The sequence below is a fragment of the Lissotriton vulgaris genome, unplaced genomic scaffold (assembly GCF_964263255.1).
Source record: "Lissotriton vulgaris unplaced genomic scaffold, aLisVul1.2 SCAFFOLD_1221, whole genome shotgun sequence".
Lineage (NCBI taxonomy): Eukaryota > Metazoa > Chordata > Amphibia > Caudata > Salamandridae > Lissotriton > Lissotriton vulgaris.
Window position 1 is genome coordinate 480,357 of NW_028246228.1, and position 25,196 is coordinate 505,552.

The following is a 25,196-nucleotide window of genomic DNA, read 5'->3' on the forward strand; positions in this document are numbered from 1 at the left end:
GCACTATACCTTCTTCCAGGGACTGATTGCAGATACTAAGAAGCTGTGGGAACAGTATTTTGCCAAATTGTTTCCAATATCTGTGGGGAATAGGATCAGCCGGGGATCCTGAAGTAACACTAAGCCATATTAGCAAAGGAATCCTCTGTAAATAATTGGAAAAAGGTTAATAAAGAGTTAGCATTTAACACAATACTTGGCTCCTTCTGTTCAGTGTCTAGAGGCTAGGCATTATGGGGGACTATGTTCGTGACAATATTATGAATTTTCTCCTGAAAATAGCCTGAGATGTCATTGCAGAGCTGTTGTGAAGCAATTGTCTTGTTGCATTGGCTGGGGGGCAAGGAAATGTCCTTATAAATCTTAAAAAGAGTTTTGGTACTATTCGTGGAAATCAGGATAGTGGTGGCATAAAAACTGCAAGGTACAATAAAAAATAAGAAGTTGAGAGAAAGACATTATGTGACACCTCTGGAAAGAAAGTCAGTTAATGGCACCCATATCAAATCTCTCTTAATTAATAAAGGAGTCTTGGTGGCAAAGGCACGATTAAGTCTATGATGATGACATAATAAATTCCACCAAGCATTATAAGATATCTTGGATGTATCCTTCCAGTTGGTGGTTATAATCTGAAAAGAAATGGCTATAAAAAGATCTATAAACTTACAAACATTACAGTGAACATTCCAAATAGGTGAAAAGCCACCCAAGAAAATATGTACAATTTCAAAAGGAAAATCAGTAGCTAGAATGCTATTTAATTGTAACCAAATGCGAGACCAAGGGGATTTAACTAAAGGACAATAGAAAAACATATGTAAAAAATTGCTATGTTCATGAGAGCAAGACCAACATTTTTTAGAATCTAGTAACTTAAATGTATATAAATCAGAAGGAGTAAAAAAAAGTCTATTTAAAAAAAATAACAAGTCTGTGTGGAACTAGCGGATCGGGAGACTGTGTGTATTTTGGACCAAATATTATCCCACAACTGCAGGGAAAATTCTTGAGCTAGGTCATGTTCCCAAAGTAATTCAGGTTTAGATTTAGTCCTAGTAATGGCAGGTTGAGAGAGTATTTTATAGATCGTAGCAGCTTTGAAAGGGAGAGAAAAATCTGGTGGAGGGGAGGGAGTTGGGGGAGAGTTGGGTAAAAGTATTTATGGGAAATAATGTCAGTGAGAATATGTTTGAGCAAAGGATATTGAGAAGAATGTGTGTTAGAGAGATGAAAGGTGTCACGAATGTGAGAGAAAGTTGTCAGGTAGTTATCACTAAATAAATGATTATAAGTCAGAATACCTTAATCAATCCATTCCTTCCAAAAAAGCGCCCTATTGTTAATTTTAAGGGACTTATTATACCAGATGGGAGTAAGAGAATGAAAGTCAGCTGGTGAGAGAAAGGAGCGAAACAAGGATAGAGCAAGTTTTCTAGAGCATTTGAGAGTGGGAGCAAGAAATCGTGTTGGAGGGTGAGATAGACTGGTAGCTGTGAGGAATGAAAAAGGAGCAAGTTGCTCGAGTTCTAGAGGACTCCAGGCGGTTGTGGGGGGAGAGTCAGTATCAGCCAAAAAAGACCATATTTGTTTAAGAGTGAAGGCTGAGTGAAAACGAGAGACGTTAGGGAAATTCACTCCACCTAAGATTTTGGGTTGTTGAAGACGAGAGAGGGACATTCGAGCTTTACGATTATTCCATAGAAATTTAGATAGGAGAGTATTAATGGATTTAAAAAAATAATGCGGTAGAGAAATAGGAAGCATAGAAAGGTAGAAATTTATAATAGGAAGTAACATCATCTTAATAGTTGCAAGTCTCCCCCACCAAGATGAGAGGAGACCAACCATCTATGAGGGAAGAAACTTTTTTAAGCACGTCTTTATGATTTAATGGTTTCTCTTATGGTATTAGCATATAAAATACCAAGACATTTAATATTATTAGGGTTCCATTCAAAACCAAATCCCTGGAAAAGATGAGAGAGACAAAATTTATTAAGAGGCAAAACTTCAGATTTATCTATCTTCAATTTATAGCCGGAGACTAAAGAATAATCCTGTAATAAAGAAAAGAGAGAAGGTAAAGAAGTGAGCGGATTAGAGAAATAAAGTAAGATGTCATCTGCATAAGCTGTGTATTTGACCTCAACGTTTTTATAGATAAAACCAGTATAAGAGGAAGAACGCCATATTTTTTCCAAAAACGGTTCTAAAGCAAGAACAAAAAGGGGCGAGTGGGGGCAACACTGCCTAGTGCCCCTACGGAGGGAAAAATAAACAGACTGTGTACCATTTACCCAAATAGAAGTAGAAGGAGCAGAATAAAGCAATATAACGAAGAATAGGGGGACTGAAACCATGCCATCTTAGTGCTCCAAACATAAAATCCCAATTTACCCTATCAAAAGCCTTCTCAGCGTCTAATGTGATAGCTGCAATAGGGAAGTCCATTTTAGATGCAAGATGTATGATATTAACACCTTCAATGCTAAAGGTATTTTCCCAAGGTGCTGCATTCCCCTTTTCCCATTGTTCATGACTAGCTCAGCTCTTCATGAACACAGGTGCACTGTACTGCATGACGAGCTGAGCTCGTCATGAGCATGGAAGGGGTTAAGAAGAGTTCTCGATTTGTCCGTAATGGATCTACCTTTAACAAATCCAGACTGATATATGTTTATAAGATCTGGAATAATATTATTAATCCGCAATGCTAACATTTTTGCATATATTTTACAATCAGTATTAATAAGGGATATGGGCCGATAATTTTTACAAAGGGAGGGATCTTTGTCTTTTTTGGGAATGAGACAGAGCATGGCTTGAGTAAAAGATCCCTGTGACTCTCCCTTGGCTAGAAAAGAGTTAATCAAGTAAAGTAGATGCAGTATTAAAATATTTTTAAATTGAAGATAGAAACGAATTGTAAAGGCATCTGGGCCGGGCGTTTTATCTTTGGGCAAGTATTTCTTTCTCTGAAATAGTAGTATCTAGGGAGGAAAGATCAACAAGATTAGGGGGCGGAGCTTGCCAGCGCCGATGGTGGACGCGTGAGAGCGGAGCTCCGCGCCGTCACCCATAAAATCCGTCCAAAATCCTGAAAATACGGAGCCAAAAATAAATCTGTAGTTGGGCACGATCCCCGGAGTCTGCTGGCGTCATCGAGGGGGACTACAGAGACACCCTGAGTGCCAGATACGGAGCGGCGAGAGGCTGAACGTCCCGGCGCACAAGGCCCCAGACACCAGACTGGCCTGGCGGGCTGCCCGACGTGCGGCGAGGGCTGTGGCGCCCAACCCGGAGGCGCCGGCCTTCCGCAAGAGACCTGTCTTCTCTTCAGCCGCCCACCATAGAGGGACTGCGGAGAAGGTCTGTAGCCCCCGGATACGGCGCACACCAGCGGTGGCGGCCGGAGCGGCGCTTGGACGCCCAGAAAGGTAGGGCTGAGTCACCGGCCCCACTGGCGCGCTAGGCCTAGAGAGAGAGAGCACAAGGCGGGGGAGCGGACGGCAGCCCTTCTAGCTCACGGAGAACCCCTGGCCAGCCCTAGACCCACATCTCCCCCCCCCACCGACTCGCCTACAATACCGGGAGAAGCCCACGAATAGCGGGCAGCAGTGGGCTCTGGCGACTGGTGGGGGACACACCCAGATCCGAGCAGCTATCCACGTGGGAGAGCTAAGAGAGACCTGGCGACGCTGCTCCTCGACCGCCCCCCCTCCTCCTGCTCCTCGACCGCCCCCCCCCCATCCTGACAATACTATCCCGTAGTGGCTGGCCTGCACCCACCAGGCGCTGGAATACTGGGGTGCGTGCAGAGGAGGCCTTAGTCCCTGGGTGCTTTGTGGCTGTGCGGGCGAGTGGAGCGGGTCATCGCGCGGCCCGCCTAATTGATACCTGGACACCCTGCGGACTCTTGGGGGGAGTGCCCTACGGGTGGCCCCCACTTCCCACACCTGACTGTGTGCTGGAGGCACCGCTCTTGACTGCTGTGGGGGTCATCCTGTCATATAGATACTTCTTTATATATAATGTGTTAAGTTAGCATGAGCTGATTCCATGTTTAAACGCCATTTTTCCCTCTGCTTCAGTTTGCACACGACACATACTTGTTGTTGTAGCTTTCAACCTAGAATAGTGATGTGATTTATTTGAGAATAATGTGTTATTATTCTGATATCAGTTTTGCTTGGTACACTGTCTGAACAGTAAGTGCTGAACCCTCTAAGAATAACTCAATACAAGGTTGCTGGGAGGTCTGATCTTTGCACAGCATTAGACATAACATAAATACATTTGCTGCCAACATTGGGCTCTAAGCGGGTTTAAGATAGAGTAACAGGAAATGCAAGAACACACTTGAAGATGCTTCGCATGCAGAGAGCTGTTAGCTGATGATGTGATCCTCTCATCCTGACATTTAGAGGTATGGGCCCGCCCTGCTAAAACCCAAAAGAGACCTTCATAATATAATATAATATGCTAAATAGGGAGGTGAGAAATAGGTGTTGTTAATTCCTATTCATTTAAGCATTATAATCTGCTATCACCGTTCGCGTACTATGGACTAGTAACTATGCTGATAACTTTGATTCTTATAATCTGTTTGTTAGTATTGTATAAGATACTGCGTTTGAGAACATTGCATTGAATAATAAATATTTCAAATATGCACGTGTCCTCTTTACTCCAAGTTCTGGTTTGAAATGATTATAGAGCGAAAGAGTGTTCATGTGTTCCACGATACCTGAGGTAACATAAGTTCATGTTCTGGTTTGTCTAAGTCATTGGGAGTTTGTTATGACCAATGAGACACGGTAGCTAGTTCGGTAAGGGGATTTTGGATACTGAGGTGAGTTTTGGGTCACCCTAATTCACTAAGGTTCTAGATCTCTATGCACAGTTCTGTGGGAGAACGGAAACCCTGCTACATGGCGCCCAACCGTTGGAGGTCTTATATCATGACACTCGAGTAGTACATCATTCATTCCTTAACCCCTTCATTCCCGTTTCCGGAAAACGGTGGTGTCGGAAAAACCTACCTATTTTTGAAATAGGTCTTTTCAAGCTTGAATCTATCTAAAACGGTTTCTTTGAATTACTACCCAGTTGTGCTACAAAGTACTCTTTGTTTCTTCGAGTTCCTGTGCAGTCATGGCCCAAGCCGTGGACATTCCACAGCATAGTCGCATTGCAGTGCGAGATCATTTGCGGGCATATGAAGTCCCTGTGGAAAGCTTGGCTGTGGTTCTGGTGGTGAGTGCGGAACATGCTTACCCATACAAACTCTTTTATTCGTGGGTGACGTTTCCGCCAGTGGACGCAAATTCTGGAGTGTTCCATTCATACACTGCCTCTCCTGTACCTGCTGTTTATGCTCCGTACAGGGCCCAGGAAGTTCCTATTGATGCTTGGCAGCATGGAGTTTGGTTTGGTGGCGCCCTACCCCATTCTTTAACAGCTCCGAGGTTAGGTCCTTTGTCCATTCCGGGCACTAATTGGCCCGCTTTGGCTGGATTTACTCCTCACCCTCTTCACGGCAATTGTAATTTGGCTGAACTTAGGCAACTTCATGTAGTCGCTATTGCCGTGATTAGAGCGCTTGTACATTACACAAGCCGTAATCTTCATGGTGCGGCCCCTAGAGGTGCGCACCTTCCGGCAGGACAGGCAAGTTTGAAAATCAGTCCTGTCATGGTGAATTCCGTGATGGGCAAAAAGCCCCAGGATAAAGATGATTTTCCTTTCTGGCTTGACGAGAAATTTGACCAGCTGGAGGCTGTGTTTCTTGATACGTCTCCCGGTGAAAAACACCGGATTCTTACGCTTAGTTTGCCGAAAGATTTGGCACCTGAGCTTGTCGACTGTGAGACCTGGGGTAAGACTTTTGCAGCGGTCTATTCGAGATGCTTTGGCACCCCGTCTATGTCCAATCTGTCTGCGGTCCTTAAACGTGTTCAAGATGATCATGGACCGGAGTCTGCGGTTGAATTAGGTTTACGCCTGTGTGGCTCCTTTGAAGTGGTTTGCGATCTGGTCCTTGCGAACGTCAAAGGGGATGCAGTGAACTTTCAGGTAGCTAACGCGTTAAAAGCGATTCCAGATGCCGAGAAACCCCGACAGTTGGCAAGGATAATTGTGGCGCTTATAAAACAGTTGGCCGCAATTCAAGGGGTCTTAAGCCTTTTTCTGATAAAGAGAAAAAGCAGCCCCAGGGAGAATCTTTGGATGCAAAAGTTCAGCCCAAGTCCAAGAAACAAAATTGGCCTCAAAAACAGAATCAGGGTAAGCAGCAGCAACAACAGCAAGCACAGGTTTCTCTTCCTGCGACTCCGATGCCTGCGCAGTCGGATCGAGTTTATGATTTGCGCGATCCCGCGATGATTAAATCGCCTGAACGTTATCAGGCTTCTGACCAACGCTCTCCTCGTTCCTTTCAGGACTCATCGGCCCCGACAACCGGTGGAGGAGGGGGCGGCAGGGGCCGGGGTGGACAACAAGGACGTGGTCAGCCCCGCCCGTCGACCGATGGAGAGCAGCGGGAAGTCACTACGCCCAAGAGACCACAGTTTGCCAAGAAGAAAGTCGCCGCCTTAACCGCGCATCGATATGCCCCAGATAGTGAGAACGCGGCTTCGGAATCGGACGTGGGCTCTGACCTTGCTGGACAGCGCGGCGGAGATTACCATAGTGAGAGAGGCCCTCCGTCCACTACTGAAGGTGACAGCGACTGACACTTATGTTGTGATTGAAACAGCTGATACGAGAATTGCTCCCTCTGATACACTTTTTGAAATTGTCCTGTTAATTGAAGGTGACATACAACGAACTGTAAAAGGGGTATTTTGGGAAAATCTTTCGTCTACATATGACATTTTGCTTTCGGAGGCTGACTGGCCCCCACCTTTTGTTCTCGCAGCTCCGCGAGGGGAGGAGGTGATCCTCCCCAGTTTCGCGCACACTGTTTCGAGAGTGGAAGCACTGCATTTTGCAGAAGAGTGGGCTCTGGCGCTTGCGCAATCAATGTGGCTGGGATAAATTGTCTCCAAACCACGAGATTCCTTTCCGGTCTCAGCCGCAGCCTCAACCCCAATATCCCATACGACGTGAAGCTAAAACTTCTGTTGTGGCAATCCTTGAACAATTGGAATATCAAGGTGTGATTGAAACGTGTGTGTCACCGATGAATAACCCCCTTTTTACTGTGAACAAGCCGGACGGCTCATATCATTTGGTTTTGGATTACTGGCATTTAAACTCACATTGCCGTAACTGTGCAGTACAGAATACTCACGGCTCTGCCCTAGTGAATAGTCTTGAGCGTAAACTGTTCAAAACCACGCTTGACATTTCCAATGGTTTTTATGCCCATAGACTGGATGGTCTTAGTTCCCAATGGACTTCCTTTACATGCGCCGGTGTGCAAAAAATGTTTCGGCGTCTCCCTATGGGCTATAAGAATAGTCCTGGAGTTTTTTCCGCCCGCAAAATCTCTTTTGGAGAGGGTAGACCCAGTTGCTTGTTCGTATGTGGATGACATTTATCTCACAGACGACGAACTTTGGGAGCATCTGTGTCGAGTTAATAGCATAATTTGTAACTTTGCAGACATGGGTTACAAGTTTAACTTTGCAAAATCGCACATTGCAGAGTACACAGTGTTGTTTCTGGGCTACGAGCTTAACAACGAAGGAAAGGGGTTAGCTCCTCATTTCCTGGAGAAATGCGCACAGTTGCGCTCTCCGACAACGCTGAAAAAATTACAATCTTTGCTGGGCTTTTTGAATTTCGGGAGAACTTACATTCCGGAATATGCCCAGCGTATCAAGCCTTTGTATGCTTTGATACAACCTTCTTATTCCAAATCATGCTGGCTGCCTGAGCATTCAGCTATTCTGCAGTCCTTGCAAGCTGATTTGCTCGCTTCTGAATACTTACAGACTCGTGATAACCAGACCAACCTGGTGATAAGAATTGTCCCTGGGACGGTGGGTTTCACGTACCTGACTTTTAATGAGGGAGATACAGTACCTATTGCTTACAAGTCACTTGTACACTTCAGCTGAAATGCGTTTTTCCACTGTGGAGAAAGTTTTAACGGCTGTGCAGATGGCAATTCTCAAGGAACGTGCCCTGTCACAGGGAAAACGCATGTTGGTTGTTAGTCCAATTGGTCGCACACTGCTTGTCCTACCAGCGTGTTCCCCCAAAGCATTATGGTCCATGAAGTAAGCATCAGCGGGTGCGCCTCTGCCAGAGTTTTGAGCAAAAATCACTGTCGCGTTGGCCATCCCTGGACATGTGTTTCGAGGTTGTTACCTCTCGTCAGCAGGGAATAGGCATGTATGTAGGGTTGCTGCGTAGGCTGCCGAAAAATATTCTCAGGTCCGGTACCGCTCGCGGCACTCAGGTGCGTAACCAGGGCTCGTCAGCCCCACCAGCTCAAGGGAGCCTGAATACAAAAGAAAGTCCAATTGGTCGCACACTGCTTGTCCTACCAGCGTGTTCCCCCAAAGCATTATGGTCCATGAAGTAAGCATCAGCGGGTGCGCCTCTGCCAGAGTCTTGAGCAAAAATCACTGTCGCGTTGGCCATCCCTGGACATGTGTTTCGAGGTTGTTACCTCTCGTCAGCAGGGAATAGGCATGTATGTAGGGTTGCTGCGTAGGCTGCCGAAAAATATTCTCAGGTCCGGTACCGCTCGCGGCACTCAGGTGCGTAACCAGGGCTCGTCAGCCCCACCAGCTCAAGGGAGCCTGAATACAAAAGAAAGTCCAATTGGTCGCACACTGCTTGTCCTACCAGCGTGTTCCCCCAAAGCATTATGGTCCATGAAGTAAGCATCAGCGGGTGCGCCTCTGCCAGAGTCTTGAGCAAAAATCACTGTCGCGTTGGCCATCCCTGGACATGTGTTTCGAGGTTGTTACCTCTCGTCAGCAGGGAATAGGCATGTATGTAGGGTTGCTGCGTAGGCTGCCGAAAAATATTCTCAGGTCCGGTACCGCTCGCGGCACTCAGGTGCGTAACCAGGGCTCGTCAGCCCCACCAGCTCAAGGGAGCCTGAATACAAAAGAAAGTCCAATTGGTCGCACACTGCTTGTCCTACCAGCGTGTTCCCCCAAAGCATTATGGTCCATGAAGTAAGCATCAGCGGGTGCGCCTCTGCCAGAGTCTTGAGCAAAAATCACTGTCGCGTTGGCCATCCCTGGACATGTGTTTCGAGGTTGTTACCTCTCGTCAGCAGGGAATAGGCATGTATGTAGGGTTGCTGCGTAGGCTGCCGAAAAATATTCTCAGGTCCGGTACCGCTCGCGGCACTCAGGTGCGTAACCAGGGCTCGTCAGCCCCACCAGCTCAAGGGAGCCTGAATACAAAAGAAAGTCCACCCCGTGTTACCCCGTGTCCTGCCTTGGAGGCAGTTACGAAGGCCAGTGTACCAAATTCCAAAGCTCTGCACCCTCGGTGGATTCAATGGGTTGCATCCTTGTCATCCCAGGATGTCACGTTTATTTTTGTCGCCACTTTACGGTCGCAGGAGTGCTTACAGTATGAATTCGTTCATCCGGCTCCTTTAGCTATGCGGCCGTTGGAGGATTTCCATTGCATCATTTACACTGATGGTTCGGCGCAGGTTGCGCATGGCTCTAAACATGCCTACGTTTCCGCATGCGCCATTGTGGTCGGTGCCATGGTGAACGATGAGTTCAAGTCCAGTGCCGTGCACACGCAGACGCTTGGGGACTGCACCGCACAGTTAGGCGAGCTTCGTGCTCTGATGCTTGCATTAGAGTATGCTGATCCTTGTGTGACGACTTTGATCGTGAGTGACTCTTACTACTGTGTCCAGTCTTACAACGAGAACTTGTTCTTTTGTATTCAGAATGATTTTCGTGATTCCAAAGGTAGCACAATAAAACATAAAATGATTTGGGTCCGAGTGGCTGAACTTAAGGAAAAGTTACCACTCGTGTTTGTAATTCATACTCTTGGCCACCAGCGTGTGGGAGTCCACGCTGTCGGTAATTCGCTTGCTGATGAGGCGGCAAAATCTGCGGTTTCAAAATACTTAGTTGCAGCTGTTACTCGCTCCAAAAGTAAAATAGATGATGAAATCTTGGCGGCTGTAGCTGCCACTGAGAAGGGAGGTAAATATCCTACGGGGTTCCCTTCGAAGTACACATACCACTTAAGTCCCGACAAGGTTCCTTATGTGAAAATTCCTGATGTTGGGGATCGGCTGATTCCCAACTTGGATCGCAGGGCTGCGTTGATTACAGCGGCGCATGAAGGTGTGGCGTCTGCGCATGCGGGCGTCTCGGCCACTGTAACTCAGCTACAACTACGATTCTGGTGGCGGGGACTGTACAAACAGACGCGCAATTATGTCCTTCAATGTGACATTTGCCAGCAGATTAAGCCTTCAACTGCTGCGCGTCCGCCACAGACACAGTTGTACATATCTAATAAACCACTAGGATGCGTTTATTTGGATCACTGCGGTCCATTTTCTTCCGATACTGCGTATAAGTACATCTTAGTAGCAGTTGATTCATGCACACGCTTTGTGTGGGTATGGCCCCATCGCAGCGCTGATTCACGGACTGTCATAAGAGATTTGCGTGTCTTTGTAGGGATTTTTGCCTGTGGTACCTTCCATTCGGATCAGGGTCCGGCTTTCGCCTCTAAGGCGTATAAGGATGCTATGGTTTCGATGGGGGTCCAAGTCAAGTTTTCATCTCCGTACAGACCTGAGGGTAATAGTGTAGTGGAACGAATGAACCGTGACTTAAAGCAATCTTTGACAGCTCGAGTTATAGGCACTGGCAGACCCACCTTAATGGCGTGCAGCGTGCTCTTAATAATCTCCCTAGAAGGTCTCTGGGTGGGCGGACCCCATACGAAATGCTCTTTGGTATCAAGATGTATGTTCCTGACCTCGACGGTCTAGACTGCAAGGCCCAGGCCGCGGCCTTTGACGTAGATGAACATTGCAATGTTTTACAGGATCTACAAAAGACCAGAGACAGTCTAGCTAAAGAACATTTGCCCTCCACGTCGGATGTTGCATTGCAGATCCCGGTACTTGGCTGGCTGCCCCAAGTTGGAGAACTGGTTCGAGAGAAGATCAATAACAAGAAAGTTTGGTCCTTCCTATCGTGCACCGGTTCGACTTCTTGGAGTGAAGAGCACGAGAACAGTCATATTACCACCACTTCCAGGTCATAAGGAAAACAGATTTATCTCTATTGACAATGTCAAGACACACAGGGTGGCCGATTCTTCATAGCATGACACCAGCAGTATCCTGTCCTTCCATGGTGAGACATTCTGTGTTGGCCATTACTTCTGGTGCTGAGCCTGCGGTGACCCTCGAGATGCCTGTGGTTTCCAGTCCTTTATTAAACACTTTTTCTATTAATGACACTGATGACCTGAATTATACCTATCCACCTGATTTATCAATGCCCGATTTACAGACTCGTTTGGCCACGGAATCAAGGTTCTCTTTTGACTCTGTTACAACACATTCGAAAAAGCCCTCACGTTTAGCAACATATGTCACGTTATTTAAAAAAACATTTTTTGATTCCCCCTTGGACATATATTTGGCTAGTGCTTTTTTCGATTTATATTTTTATGTCAATTGGTTTTGTGTTTTATTTTTTCCGTCTGATCGATGGACACTATGTCAAAGAACGAACAGGAATTCGACATCTTAATGGAACATTGGCCCCACTTTCATCGTCACATTCAGCACACAGACTGAAAAGGGAGTTGAATACAGTTAACATCATTGCTTGGCCTGTCCTTGATGGGATTGTGTGGGATGCGGTTAGGTTTCAAATTCATGGCCCCACTGAAGTGATTAATGTTCCGAATGTGCTTAGAGTGAATATGGGGGATATAGTGAAACAAAACATCCGTTCTGATGATTGGGATATTCAGGCCGTGGAAGCATTATTCTCTGATTTGAAATATTATGCTGCCTTTGATGCTGAAGATTTATACTTAGATTCCATTAATTATGGTGATTTGTTTTGCTTTCAATATTATGGCAATCATTTTTTGCATAAAACAAGTTCCAGGAGGGGTATTGTGAATTACACACAGTGGGAACATTGCCCAGCTCCTTTGCAAGGCAGCTCCAGTACATTTCTTGAGAAATACATTTATTTCACAGACTTTAATCAATCAAATCCGGAGTCATTTTATTTTAGGATGACACAAAAATCCATGTCCAAAGTTAGACTTACCGATACAAAATTGCTGTATTCGAAGTCCTTTCTAGACAAGTTAGCGGTAGATGGCTACGAGCTATGGAAGGAAAAAATTGACCTTAAATCGGTTTGGGGTACCAAAGATTGGCAGGTACAAGGCACTGAGGCTTTGCATCGTGCATGTCTCATCCCGAATCACATGTTGTTTCTAAATTCTACCATTTCTCAAACAACCTGCTTTGGATTGGCGACATCTAAAAAATTAAATACACTAACTATCCCCGAATTGGAAGAATATTCAGGTTGGACTAATTACACTGAATTGTCCATTCGTGATTTACAAGGACTGTTGCACAATTCATCCTTTAATGTATCCAGTTTGGATCCAAAGGGTTGGCTGATGTGGCATAGAAGCTCTGATTCTTGCCAACGTCGTTTTCTGGGCTTATCTGAAGGTTTTACACAAGTCAGACCTGATCCCCGTTTTGAGACTGATCATACTGTTACAACTTACTCAGTGGGCAAATTGTGTCAGAATTGGCTACAACATTCCACATTAGCTGCTGTTAAACTACATCTGTCCCAATTGAGTGACAATGTTGATTTGAATGACTTTATAAAAGGTCCAGCTAAGGGTAGAACTAAAAGATGGATTTATGCAGTTTACAATGAAATTTGGAAGTTTTCACAAATTGAAGCTGCAAAACGACTAAGAGCTATTGACCAAGCTAATTTGGAGAAAGTGCTTGCAGTTGTAGATAACAGTATTAACATGGTTTCTTCCCGAATTTACACGTTGAATAACATTGTTTCTTCTGTTGTTGACATTGTGCATGATGAGGTGTCCGTGTTATACCATGGTCAAAATCAATTCCGTTCTGTAATGCAGTTTGCATGGACACTACAGACACTTAAGGCGGGCCGCGGGCCCTGGAGTTACATGAACGTTTCTTCCCTCTTTGCCCCATTTAATTTGACTGAAAAGCAGTGAATGCTTTCAATGCGTGATGCATCATTTTCTATGTTACATATTGAAAGGTTAGAATCTTTACCGTTTTCTGTAGCTGAGGCCAATACTGCTACATGGCTTATCCATGGATTAATTACATTACCGTTTGCTTTGTATAAATTCACTAATTGTATGCGGTATATTGCTGTAGGCAGATATGAACCACTAGGCAACGCATTCCTCCATGAGGCATGGTCTTTACCATACACATACAGATGTCTAAAAGAAGGAAAAGAAGTGACTCTTAATGGTGAAGAATGCACGCAGTCGCCTGACCGCTCATTAATATGCAGACATATCTAGTTACACGGTTCTTGCAATCAGGACCGGCCTAATTTAGCATGTGTTTTGAAAGGCACACCAGTTCCAGCGATAGTTCCCACATTTACATTATTGACGAATGGTAGTTATTTGCTTTTGTATAACGAGGAGTGTTGTGGTTTAATTATCGGTATCGCTTATTTTGTAACTGTATCAGAACGTGTGGTGTGTTGCAAAAATGTTCGATATCCACCCACGCATGGGAACTCAGATGTTTCCATCTGGCCGCGCATCCCAACCTTGAAAGCGGAGTTCAATGGTATGAGCCGAATAAGGGCTCTTTTGTCTCAGAAAGAAGTGGCCCTGAGCTCGGCCCGTGAAACTTATGTCCTTCACATAACAAACACACGCACAGAGGTGAAGGCACTTTTAAACACTGACTTGCCGTTTCATTTCTGCGAGCTGGTTCACCAAATCTTTAATGCCTCCTCCACGTCTGGTCTCGCTCATTTTTTAAAATTAGTTAGCAGTGGTCTCGTGACTACCTTTGAGAAAATATTTGGTGTCATCCCCGCATTTTATTCTATATTTTCAAGTTTGTTTGGCGGATTCCCTGTTTTGCTGGCTTTGGCTGCAGGCATTTTGCTATTATTTTGCTTTATAAAAAATGGATGCCCATCCTGCTCAAGAAGCCGTTCATCTGCTCCTGACACTGTTTCGTAATCGGATGCTTGATTACTATGGCACCCTGCCGCTTGCGACTTTAAGCACGGCTTTTGGATTATCGTTTCGATTTTCTATTTCACATGTGTCCAGCCTATGTTTCATTGCCTGACCTGCGATTTCGACTAAGCCATTGATTTGTGTCTCTGCTTGACGACAACTCCTGACGTCGATTTTAATCACCTGATGAGCCCGTAGTTGCTCACGAGTTGGTTTGTTCTGGCGAAAGGGTTATAGCATTGGCAGCGATGCATGGACTAATGGGTCAGTGGGACATTCCCGCAGCGGCGCATGACTTTCTGGCACATAGCGTTCTTGAGAACCCACCGAGTTGTCCTCTGATGTTGCTACAGGATCCGGTGCTGCAGGAGCACGTATGTTCTTTCCAATTACTTAATTGGATGGCTGAACTGTTTTCGGATGATGACAGTGATTTCATGTTGGAAGCTGTTGCTGCATATTTTGCATATTCTACCCAATCATGAGATGCCTTGGAGACTTTCATTATTATGGCACGTGACTTATATTTTTGAGAAGTGCCCTTTCTTCTTATACACGTTTGGATTTATACGGCCTAGACATATATCCTTGTACTGCAAGAGGCCTTGCTGTGTAGTCTTTTGATAACATTTATTTGGCCACTGTAGGCAATTATACATTTTTTTTTTACATTTAGCTTAGCTCAATATTGTTGGACTCTGCTTTCATGTTATGCCTCTATTCTAGTATTGGCTTTCCTTTTTTGACCGTGCTCGGATCATTGGGGGGGTGTCATATAGATACTTCTTTATATATAATGTGTTAAGTTAGCATGAGCTGATTCCATGTTTAAACGCCATTTTTCCCTCGGCTTCAGTTTGCACACGACACATACTTGTTGTTGTAGCTTTCAACCTAGAATAGTGATGTGATTTATTTGAGAATAATGTGTTATTATTCTGATATCAGTTTTGCTTGGTACACTGTCTGAACAGTAAGTGCTGAACCCTCTAAGAATAACTCGATACAAGGTTGCTGGGAGGTCTGATCTTCGCACAGCATTAGACATAACAAATACATTTGCTGCCAACATTGGGCTCTAAGCGGGTTTAAGATAGAGTTACAGAAAATGCAAGAACACACTTGAAGATGCTTCGCATGGAGACAGCTATTAGCTGATGGTGTGACCCTCTCACCCTGACATTTAGAGGTATGGGCCCGCCCTGCTAACACCCAAAAGAGACCTTCATAATATAATATAATATGCTAAATAGGGAGGTGAGAAATAGGTGTTGTTAATTCCTATTCATTTAAGCATTATAATATGCTATCACCGTTCGCGTACTATTGACTAGTAACTATGCTGATAACTTTGATTCTTATAATCTGTTTGTTAGTATTGTATAAGATACTGCGTTTGAGAACATTGCATTGAATAATAAATATTTCAAATATGCACGTGTCCTCTTTACTCCAAGTTCTGGTTTGAAATGATTATAGAGCGAAAGAGTGTTCATGTGTTCCACGATACCTGAGGTAACATAAGTTCATGTTCTGGTTTGTCTAAGTCATTGGGAGTTTGTTATGACCAATGAGACACTGTAGCTAGTTCGGTAAGGGGATTTTGGATACTGAGGTGAGTTTTGGGTCACCCTAATTCACTAAGGTTCTAGATCTCTATGCACAGTTCTGTGGGAGAACGGAAACCCTGCTACAATCCTGCTGAGCGGTTGGGCCTGACCGCCCATATCGCGCCCACAACTGATTTCATTGACCCTGGTTGGAGGAGGAGGGGGGACCTTGCAAGACCTGGCGGAGAGTCTGGCCGGGGGGCTGGCAAGTAGAGAGCTGCGTCGCAACTGGCTCTTGGCACCAGAGTGCGCGGAACTGTACTCTTACGACTGGCCTGGGCATCATGGGCAAGGGAGATAAGACGCAAACAAAGCTTCCCTTTGATCTGCGTGGGGCGAAGGCCCCAGACCCACAGCGGACTGTGCAGCAGAACAGGAGCCCGGAGAGTACGATCTAATCGGACATCAAGGAGCTACAGGTCACTATGGAAAAGGGCCTACAGGACAGCATGACGTCGTTAGGCATAAAGATTGACTCCCTGGCCTATCGCATGGACCGGATGTCAGAGAGAGTGGATAAGCATGCGGAGAGGTTGGACATGTCGGATAGACGCTTGACTGAAGTGGTAGAGGCGCAAATGGAACTCGATAAAGACCGGAAACAAATTGGCAAGCTCTTACAGGTCATACAAGACAGGTGGGAAGATTTGGAAGCCCGCTCTAGGCGCTCTAATATACGCATCACAGGAGTTTCGGAGACGACGCAGACTGGAAAAATTGAGCTGTTTGTAGAGAAACTGTTGGTCACGCTACTGGGAGATGATGTCTTCTCGCCCATGTTCATAGTTGAGAGGGAGCACCGCTCGTTGGGCCCTCGTCCACGCCCGGGTGCTCCCCCGAGGCCAATTATCGCGAAAATGCTCAACTACAGGGACAGAGACACCACGCTGAGGGTGGCCAGGGAGAAGGGGAAACTACAGTTCGAGGGGGCTGCCATCTCCTTATATCCGGACTTCACCACGAAGGTGCAGGAGGAGCAAAGACACTTCGCCCCATATAAACAGCTCCGCGACCTAGGGTTGGACTACGCTATGCTGTATCCGGCGAAGCTAAGGATTAACAGACAGGGTCACTCACTTTTTCACCGACCCAAAAGACCTACAGAAGGCCCTAAAAACCTGGACTCAGGAGCAGAGAAACAGTCCCAGAAACCAAACCGGAGAGCAGGAACACACCAGTGGCCTAGATGAGCAGGAATAGGACTACAGCACCCTTTTACTTTTTTGTGGCCTAGCCGATGCATGGGTTGCAGCAAGGCCTGTGCTTTGGTGAGACGTGGGGCTTGGACGTGTGGAGCCTGCTGATCGCCGGACGGCTGAGAGGGGAGAGCACGCGGGGCGTGCACGCGATCTGGGATGTCCTGCAACTTGGTGAGATCTTTCCATGTTCTTTTCTCCTATAGACAGACTGGAGCCTTAACGTATCAGATATCGAGGGGGCTGGGGTCTCCTATACGCTAATGACAATTGCTGAGCTTGATCTCCGGAGGGAAGGGGGACTGGACGCACAGTTGTAGGGGGTTGCTGAAAGATGCACAATGGTTTACTGATTTTGGCTCACGTTGTAGGACACAGATGGGGTGATGGCGCTAGGAGCGAAACTGAGATACGCTTTCGTTAGCAATTGGTATTTGTTCTTGTCCTGGCGACCTCGGCCCCAGCGCTGTACGCACTAATGTGTCCCGAGTGGGACTCTTTGAGATCTTTGAGATGTTATGGAGGTGGGGGATGTATTTTCATGCAAGGCCGAGTTGGGGTTGGTCTTCTGTGGGAGGGGGGGGAGGGAGGACCTATGGGAGAGAGAAGTGTTATTGTATGAAGTTGTATGCATTTTGTCTTTTGTCTCCACACCTGCGACTGGCTCACTACAGAATGGTCCATGTTCACGGCCCACTATGCCACACGGTTCTCCACGATGGTCAGGTTAACCTGGATACACTGTGCCACGCACACTAATCGCGTTCTAACATAATGTCTAGTGCAACGGAAGTGCTGGAACATGCACAGACAGCTAATAGGCGCGCCCTCAACAGGGGGTTGAACGACTTCAGAAAGTTGAGAAAGGTGTTGGGCTACTTAAAAAGACACAAGATAGACTTGGCATTGCTACAGAAAACCCACCTGCCACTAACAAGTAGAATGCTACATAGCAGGGGACTAGAGGGAAATAAAGCTGCGGCCGCGTTCACTACCCACGCCAGGGGGGTCATCACATGGGTTAACCCGGGTTCGAAACTGCTGTTACACACGCTGAGTGCTGATCCAGAGGGTAGTTACGTCATAGTGTCTTGTAAGGGCATGGGACTAGACTTACTGGTTGTCAACGCATACGGTCCTAATTACGAGGCCCCAGAGCTTTACGAAGCACTAGCTGCAAAAATTAGTACATATTGCACGCCCCAGATACTGTGGGGGGGGGGGGCTTTAATTTGACATTAAACCCGGACGTGGACAGATCTACTGGACCGCCTCGCAGACCATCGGCATCTGCACAGATGCTAGCAGCCAGACTGTTAGTATTAGACATGGAAGATGTGTGGAGAAGCAGGAATACAGAGCCGGGAGGGTACACGCATTACTCGGCCTACCATGGTGTGCACACAAGAATAGATTATTGGTTTGCCACTGCGTGTATGAACCGCAGCATTAGGAACTGTACGATATTACCGCGTACACTGTCAGACCATTCCCCCATACTTTTAACACTGGAGTCCCCAGTGAGGAGCATTCCCCCTTTTACATGGCGCTTCCCGCCATATTCGCTCTTAGATACGGTTTTCCGCGGAGAACTGGCAGAGTCGATAGAATTATTTTTTTTTTAAAACGTTGGTTCGGTGGAGGACTTGCAAACTGTGTGGGAAGCGTTCAAAGTCTATATATTCGAGGCATTGCGATGTCTAAGCACTCTAGCGTCCTTAGGGCGATAAGACGCCGGTTGACGGAGCTAGAAAGACAATACAAGCCCTTGAGGAACAGCAGCGGAACAGACGAGATGTGGCCACGGAGGAGGGAATCAAAAGCCTCATAGTAGAGTACCATGAAGAGGCTGACAAGGAGGTTAAGCACATGGGCAAATATGCCGTCACACGCACATACGGAGAAGGTGAAAGACTTGGCTCGGTATTGGCTAACATCCTTAAAGGCAAGAGAGGGAAACCGCGTGTCACGGAAATGAAGAACATAGCGCCACCGATGAGGCGGATATAGCAATTCTCTTTAGAGATTATTATTCGCAGTTGTATTCCTCGAAGAGCGGAGACCTATCCGCTGAAATCCTAGACTACTTAGAGCACATAAAGCTGCCGTTCCTCACGAACTCTCAAAGGGAATTCCTCATGTACCCTATACAAAACGACGAAATCAGGGAAGCCCTAGCCTCAATGCGGTCGGGTAGCGCGCCCGGCATAGATGGTCTGACAGTAGACTTTTATAAAACATTTCTGGAGCAACTGCTGCCGCACATCTCCACTATGATGAGTGACATCTGCATTCAGGGGAGCATGCCGAGCTCCATGAGAGAGGCAATGATTGTCACTATACTTAAACCGAGTAAGGCACAGGACGAATGCGGATCATACCGACCGCTGTGATGGCTAAATGTGGATACTAAACTCTATGCCAAAGTACTGGTGACCAGACTAGCACTGCTGGCCCCTGAATTAGTGGCCCCAGAGCAAGCAGGGTTCATTCCTAGCAGGAATTTGACATACAATATAAGAACGGTACTAGGGACTATCCAACACGTGAAGCAGGACGTGACGGCAGCGGCTTTCTCCAGTATTGGGGTGTCTTTCATAGATTCACATGCTTGAATATTCCCCGTCGTCGGAGTGGGAGTCCCACGGTAAATAAAATAGCAATAAATGCTAAATATATAATAATATACAATAAATATATATATACATAATAAGGAAAAACCCAAAAAATGCATACAATAACCATCTGGTACCTAACCAAGAGTTTCCACATAGGAATGCATGGGGAAAAGAAGTTCCAATGCAGCCTATCCTTGTCATTATGTTAGTCCAAACTGCAGCCAATCAGGCGCCAGCAGCCCTCTAGAACCTTCTCCTCAGAGCTCAAGCCCTCAGATTTTCTACCGCACGTCGTGTGTAAGGGAGTCTCCCTGAGCTCTGCTCAGTTTTCTTCTTCAAGTGTTCCAGTTTCTTCCAAAATGTCTTCAAGTAAGAAATCTCTCTTCAGAGCGTGTTCCTCTTGTGGAAAGCTGAGATTATATCATGATGACCCACACAGTAAGTGTATTTACTGCCTTTACCCGGACCATGAAGTGGGTACCTGTAAACTCTGTAGAAAATTCTCAGAGAAAACTCAAAAGGACAGAGAAGGCCGTTTACTTGTCTGGCTTCAGAGGCTTAAAGACAAAGATAATGTAATTTCTGACGCTGAAAGCCTGGGGTCAGGCCGTTCTCAAGCAGCTTCTAAACGTGGTAGTGTGCAGGAGGTGCCTTCACCATTTCTTAAAAAGAGGAAAGTTTCCCTCACAATGGCCCCTGCGGTGTCTTCACCTTTGCCTACCACGTCTGGGCCCACGAGACAAAGCTCTCAGGCTCCTTCTGCTTCAAGGTCCAGTATTTCTGTGAGAAAAACGGATTTGCCGTCGACGACGGGAGTTTCTACTCCGTCGACGAGAATGGCTGTCTCTGGTTCCAAATCGACGACGACAGTCACAACGACGATGGCCTCTGGATCGTCGTCGGCCTTAGCGTCGACGTCTTCATCGTCGATGAGAGTGGTTCTCAGCTCTAAGACTGTGCCTTCTGTGATTCCTATTTCATCGTCATCGACGAAAAGAGCTCACTCGTCGACGACCCGGTCGTCGTCGACTAGAAGTGTGAAGGCTTTGACTCCGTCTACGCTCTCGTCGACGAGCGCACCGTCGACGGCTATCCCGTCGACGAGGGGACCTATTCCATCTGCTTCGTCGACGACCGTTCCGTCGACGATGATTCCGTCGACGATGACTCCGTCGACGATGATGCCGTCGACGATGGCTCCGTCGACGATGACTCCGTCGACGAAGATTCCGTCGACGATGACTCCGTCGACGATGACTCCGTCGACGAAGACATTGAAAGTAAAGGTTCCGTCGACGATGACTCCATCTATACCATTGAAGACTGCTCCGTCGACGGTCTCCTCGTCGACGATGGCATCCAAATCGATCCCATCGCAGAAGTCAATTGATGTCATGCCGTCAACGCGTACGCAGGACACTATTTCGACGCCGGCCTCTTCTTTTGTTACTATGCCTCTTTTGCCCTTGCAGTCCAGCAAACCACAGTTCGAGACTCTTACAGAGCAAGAGATGATTAATCCTCCATCTCCGCTGTTTGCGACTGATTCTGATCAAGAGTCTGATGGCCAAGCTCACAGTCTTTCGGACCTAAATATTAAGTGCCAAGAATTCAGTAATGACGAGGAAGATGTTTATGACCAACATCAAACAACTCACACTCAGATTCCAACTGCGATGTTGCCTATCTCCATGATATCAAACCTCCAAAGTATGTTGGAAGACTACAATCGGCGTTTCCCACCAACGCCACAGCTTACAACGGTCCCATCAGTAGTGAATCCGGTTTCTAACCCGGTTCTGGCTCCTCCTCAACCAGCGTCTCCTGTAACTGTTCACCGTACTACATCGGTTCGTGTTCACACTACCATCTATCCAGAGGATGATGATGACGAGAATCCTCCAGAGCGTGAAGATGGTGAAGTTTCTGAAGTAGATGAGGATGGTGAGGAACATTTGGCGGAGTGGGATGACTATCGTGCTCAAACACCATCTCCTTCTCAGGTGCCTGCAGCGGATTCTCCTCCAGTGGACATCGCAGGCTTCCACCAGTTAATGGATAGGGCAGCACAGCGTTTCAAATTGCCACGAGCACACCGAGAGGAAGATTGCTTCCTATACGATTTCAAAAACCAGCCCTTGAAACAGATCCACACAGTCCCGATTATAGATTTCATCTGGTCTGAAGGGGAGAAGATAATGAAGACGCCAAACTCTCTACCAGCGCAGCTGCCAAGGTTAGAGAAGAAATACAAAGCTCCTATAGGATCTCCAGCATGCCTTACAGGCCAACCTAAGCCCGACTCTGTCGTCACGCAGGCAGCTCAACGGGGTTCAAAGAATCCGGCATCTACGATCACTGCTCCTCCGGACCGTGAGGGCCGTCGCCTGGATGCTATTGGACGAAAATTTTCCTCCATGTCCTCTACAACAGTTCGAGTGGCCAACGCCATGGCCATTTTAGGCCGTTATGATCGTCAGGCTTGGGCTGATCTAGCCGCCTACATAGCGTTACTTCCAGATGTTTCCAAGGCAGAAGCACAGAAAATTCTGCAAGAAGGAGAGAGGACGGCAGAAGAACTTATCGATTGTGCAGTGGATGTAGCCTGCACCGGTTTTCGCCAGCTCGCTGGAGCAGCTGTTCTGCGTCGCCAGGGTTGGTTACGCTCGACTTCGTTTCGGCAGGAAGTTCAGGCACGAATCCTAGATATGCCATATGACGGTGAGTCATTATTTGGAGCGCATATTGATGAGGCGCTACAATCCATTAAAAAGGACACGGACACTGCACGTGCTTTGGGTACCCTTCAGTTTAGGAAACAGCCCTTTCGGGGTGCTCGAGGACGTGGCACTACGTCCACTTTTCGTGGAGGAAGCAGTCAATACCGGTCCTTCAACCAAGGTAACCAGCGTTACACCGGTAACCGCCAGCAGTCTTCCCGTCAGCAGCCTGTCAGGACTTACAGAGGGAAGTCTAATTTCAGAGGTCAATCCAACAAACGCCAATGACTCCTCTGTCGAACGAAGGATTGGAGTTCAAATCTCTCTGTTTGGTTCTCAATGGTCCTCCATTACTACGGACCGTTGGGCACTCGACATTGTGAAGAGAGGCCATGCATTGGAATTTGTCGAGGTACCTCCTCCAACGCCACCTTCCGGACCACCACCTCCACACCTCAAAGAACTTCGCCTTCTCCTTCAGAAGGGTGCGGTGGAAATTGTGCCAAAGTCGCAGAGAGGGAAGGGGTTTTATTCCCGTTTTTTCCTCGTCATCAAAAAGAACGGAGAATGGAGACCAATACTGGACTTGAGAGCACTCAATCATTATCTCAAGGACCAGACCTTCCGTATGCTCACGCTTACAGAGATCTTGCGTTTGCTCTCAGTCGGAGATTTCATGACTACCATCGATCTCCGGGACGCCTACTTCCATGTCCCAATTCTAGCGGCGCATCGCAAGTTCCTGCGTTTCAAGGTGGGGCACCTTCATTTCCAATTCCGGGTCCTTCCATTTGGCCTCCGTTCAGCCCCCCGAGTCTTTACAAAAATGTTGGCTCCGGTCATGGCTTTTCTTCGTCTTCAAGGCATCCAGATATTCCCATATCTCGACGACTGCCTTCTGAAATCACAATCCCGTGCACAACTTCTACATCATACTGCTATCTGCCAGACAGTATTCCGTTCCTTGGGTCTGTCCATCAATCTGGAGAAATCTCAATTGCAGCCAACAACTTGCAAAGATTTTCTAGGGGCAACGTTGGACACCACCCTGGCCAAAGCATTTGTCTCCCGGGAACGTCAACAGAGGATCCTCCGGCTAGTATCGCTACTTCTCGCAAAGAAGTGCGTTTCAGTCCGCTTGTTGAAGTCTTTTTTGGGGATGGCTTCGTCATGCATCGCTCTTGTCCCTCATTGCCGACTACGAGCGCGACCTATCCAACAGGCTCTGGACAAGCAGTGGCGTCAGGTCACCGGTTCCTTCAACGATCAGGTCTCCATCACCATTCCCATGAAAAAGGCGCTCAAATGGTGGGCACAACCACACCAACTAGCAGCAGGCACGTCTTTTCTGTCCAACACCCCAGATCTAACACTGACGACGGATGCCTCCCTGGAGGGCTGGGGAGCTCACCTCCAAGACCTGTCCGTGAAAGGGAAATGGACCTTCCATCAAAAGACCTGGCACATCAACAAGTTGGAGCTGATGGCTATCTTTCTAGCCCTGAAATCATTTCAACCAGTGCTGCAGGGAGAGTCAGTTCTAATACAAACGGACAACACGACCTGCATGCATTATATAAACAAGCAGGGCGGAACAAAGTCTCCGGTGTTGTCCCGCCTGGCAGAAGCGATTTGGGACTGGTCCATCAATCATCAAATCCAAATCACGGCAGTACATCTTCCGGGTTTGTCCAACCTCCTGGCGGACTCCCTCAGCAGATCTCGATCATCCAACCACGAGTGGGAACTCCACCAGCCAACACTCGATATGGTCTTTCACCGTTGGGGAAACCCTGCAATCGACCTCTTTGCGACTCCAGAGAACCGCAAATGCCCCGCTTACGCAAGCTGGCATCCCCACAAAGGGTCCCAAGGCAATGCCCTTCTGATGGATTGGTCGAATCTCTTCGCCTACGCTTTTCCTCCGATCCCTCTAGTGCCTCGCGTACTTTGGAAGATGCGGAGAGAGCCTTGTCACATCCTTCTGATTGCCCCCAGGTGGCCACGACAGGCGTGGTTCTCAGAGCTGCTACTCCTGTCTCAATGCAAACCCATTCTTCTTCATCCTCGAATGGATCTTCTCTCCATGAACAGGGGTCAAATCTACCATCCGGACCCCTCTTCCCTGAGCTTGTCAGCCTGGAACCTGAGCACTGTGAATTTGCACATCTAAGCATCCCTCAAGAGTGTCGTAACATCCTCGCTCAGGCCAGGGCTCCATCAACTATAAAAACCTATAAGTTGAAGTGGAAACGCTTTTGCCACTGGTGTGCAGACGCCGGGGTACATCCTTTGCGTGCCACGCCCGCTGAGCTCCTCCCTTTCTTTCTCCATCTGGCTCAGTCGGGTTTGTCACATGCAACTTTAAGAGTTTTTCTGGCGGCAATCTCACGCTTCCGCCATGATGGCTCCGCCTCCTTATGCTCATCCAGATTGATACGTCAGTTCTTCAAAGGACTTCTTCGGACTTTTCCACCAGTTCGACGTCCTCCTCCAGAGTGGCGCCTCAACATTGTCCTCTCACAATTAATGACTGCTCCGTTTGAGCCAATTCATAGCGCAGATCTCAAGTATGTCACCTGGAAGGTTGCGCTTTTACTCGCACTGACGTCCTCACGTCGAGTGAGTGATATGCATGCTTTCACAATTAAACAGCCATTTCTACAGTTCAAACCGGATTCTGTGCTTTTACGCACTAATCCTACTTTCCTTCCATAGGTGCCGTCAGACTTCCATATTAATGAGCCTGTTATACTGAAGTCTTTCTTTGCCAATCCGCAATCACCTGCGGAACAACGCCTGCACTCTTTGGACATTAAAAGATGTTTAAAGTTCTAC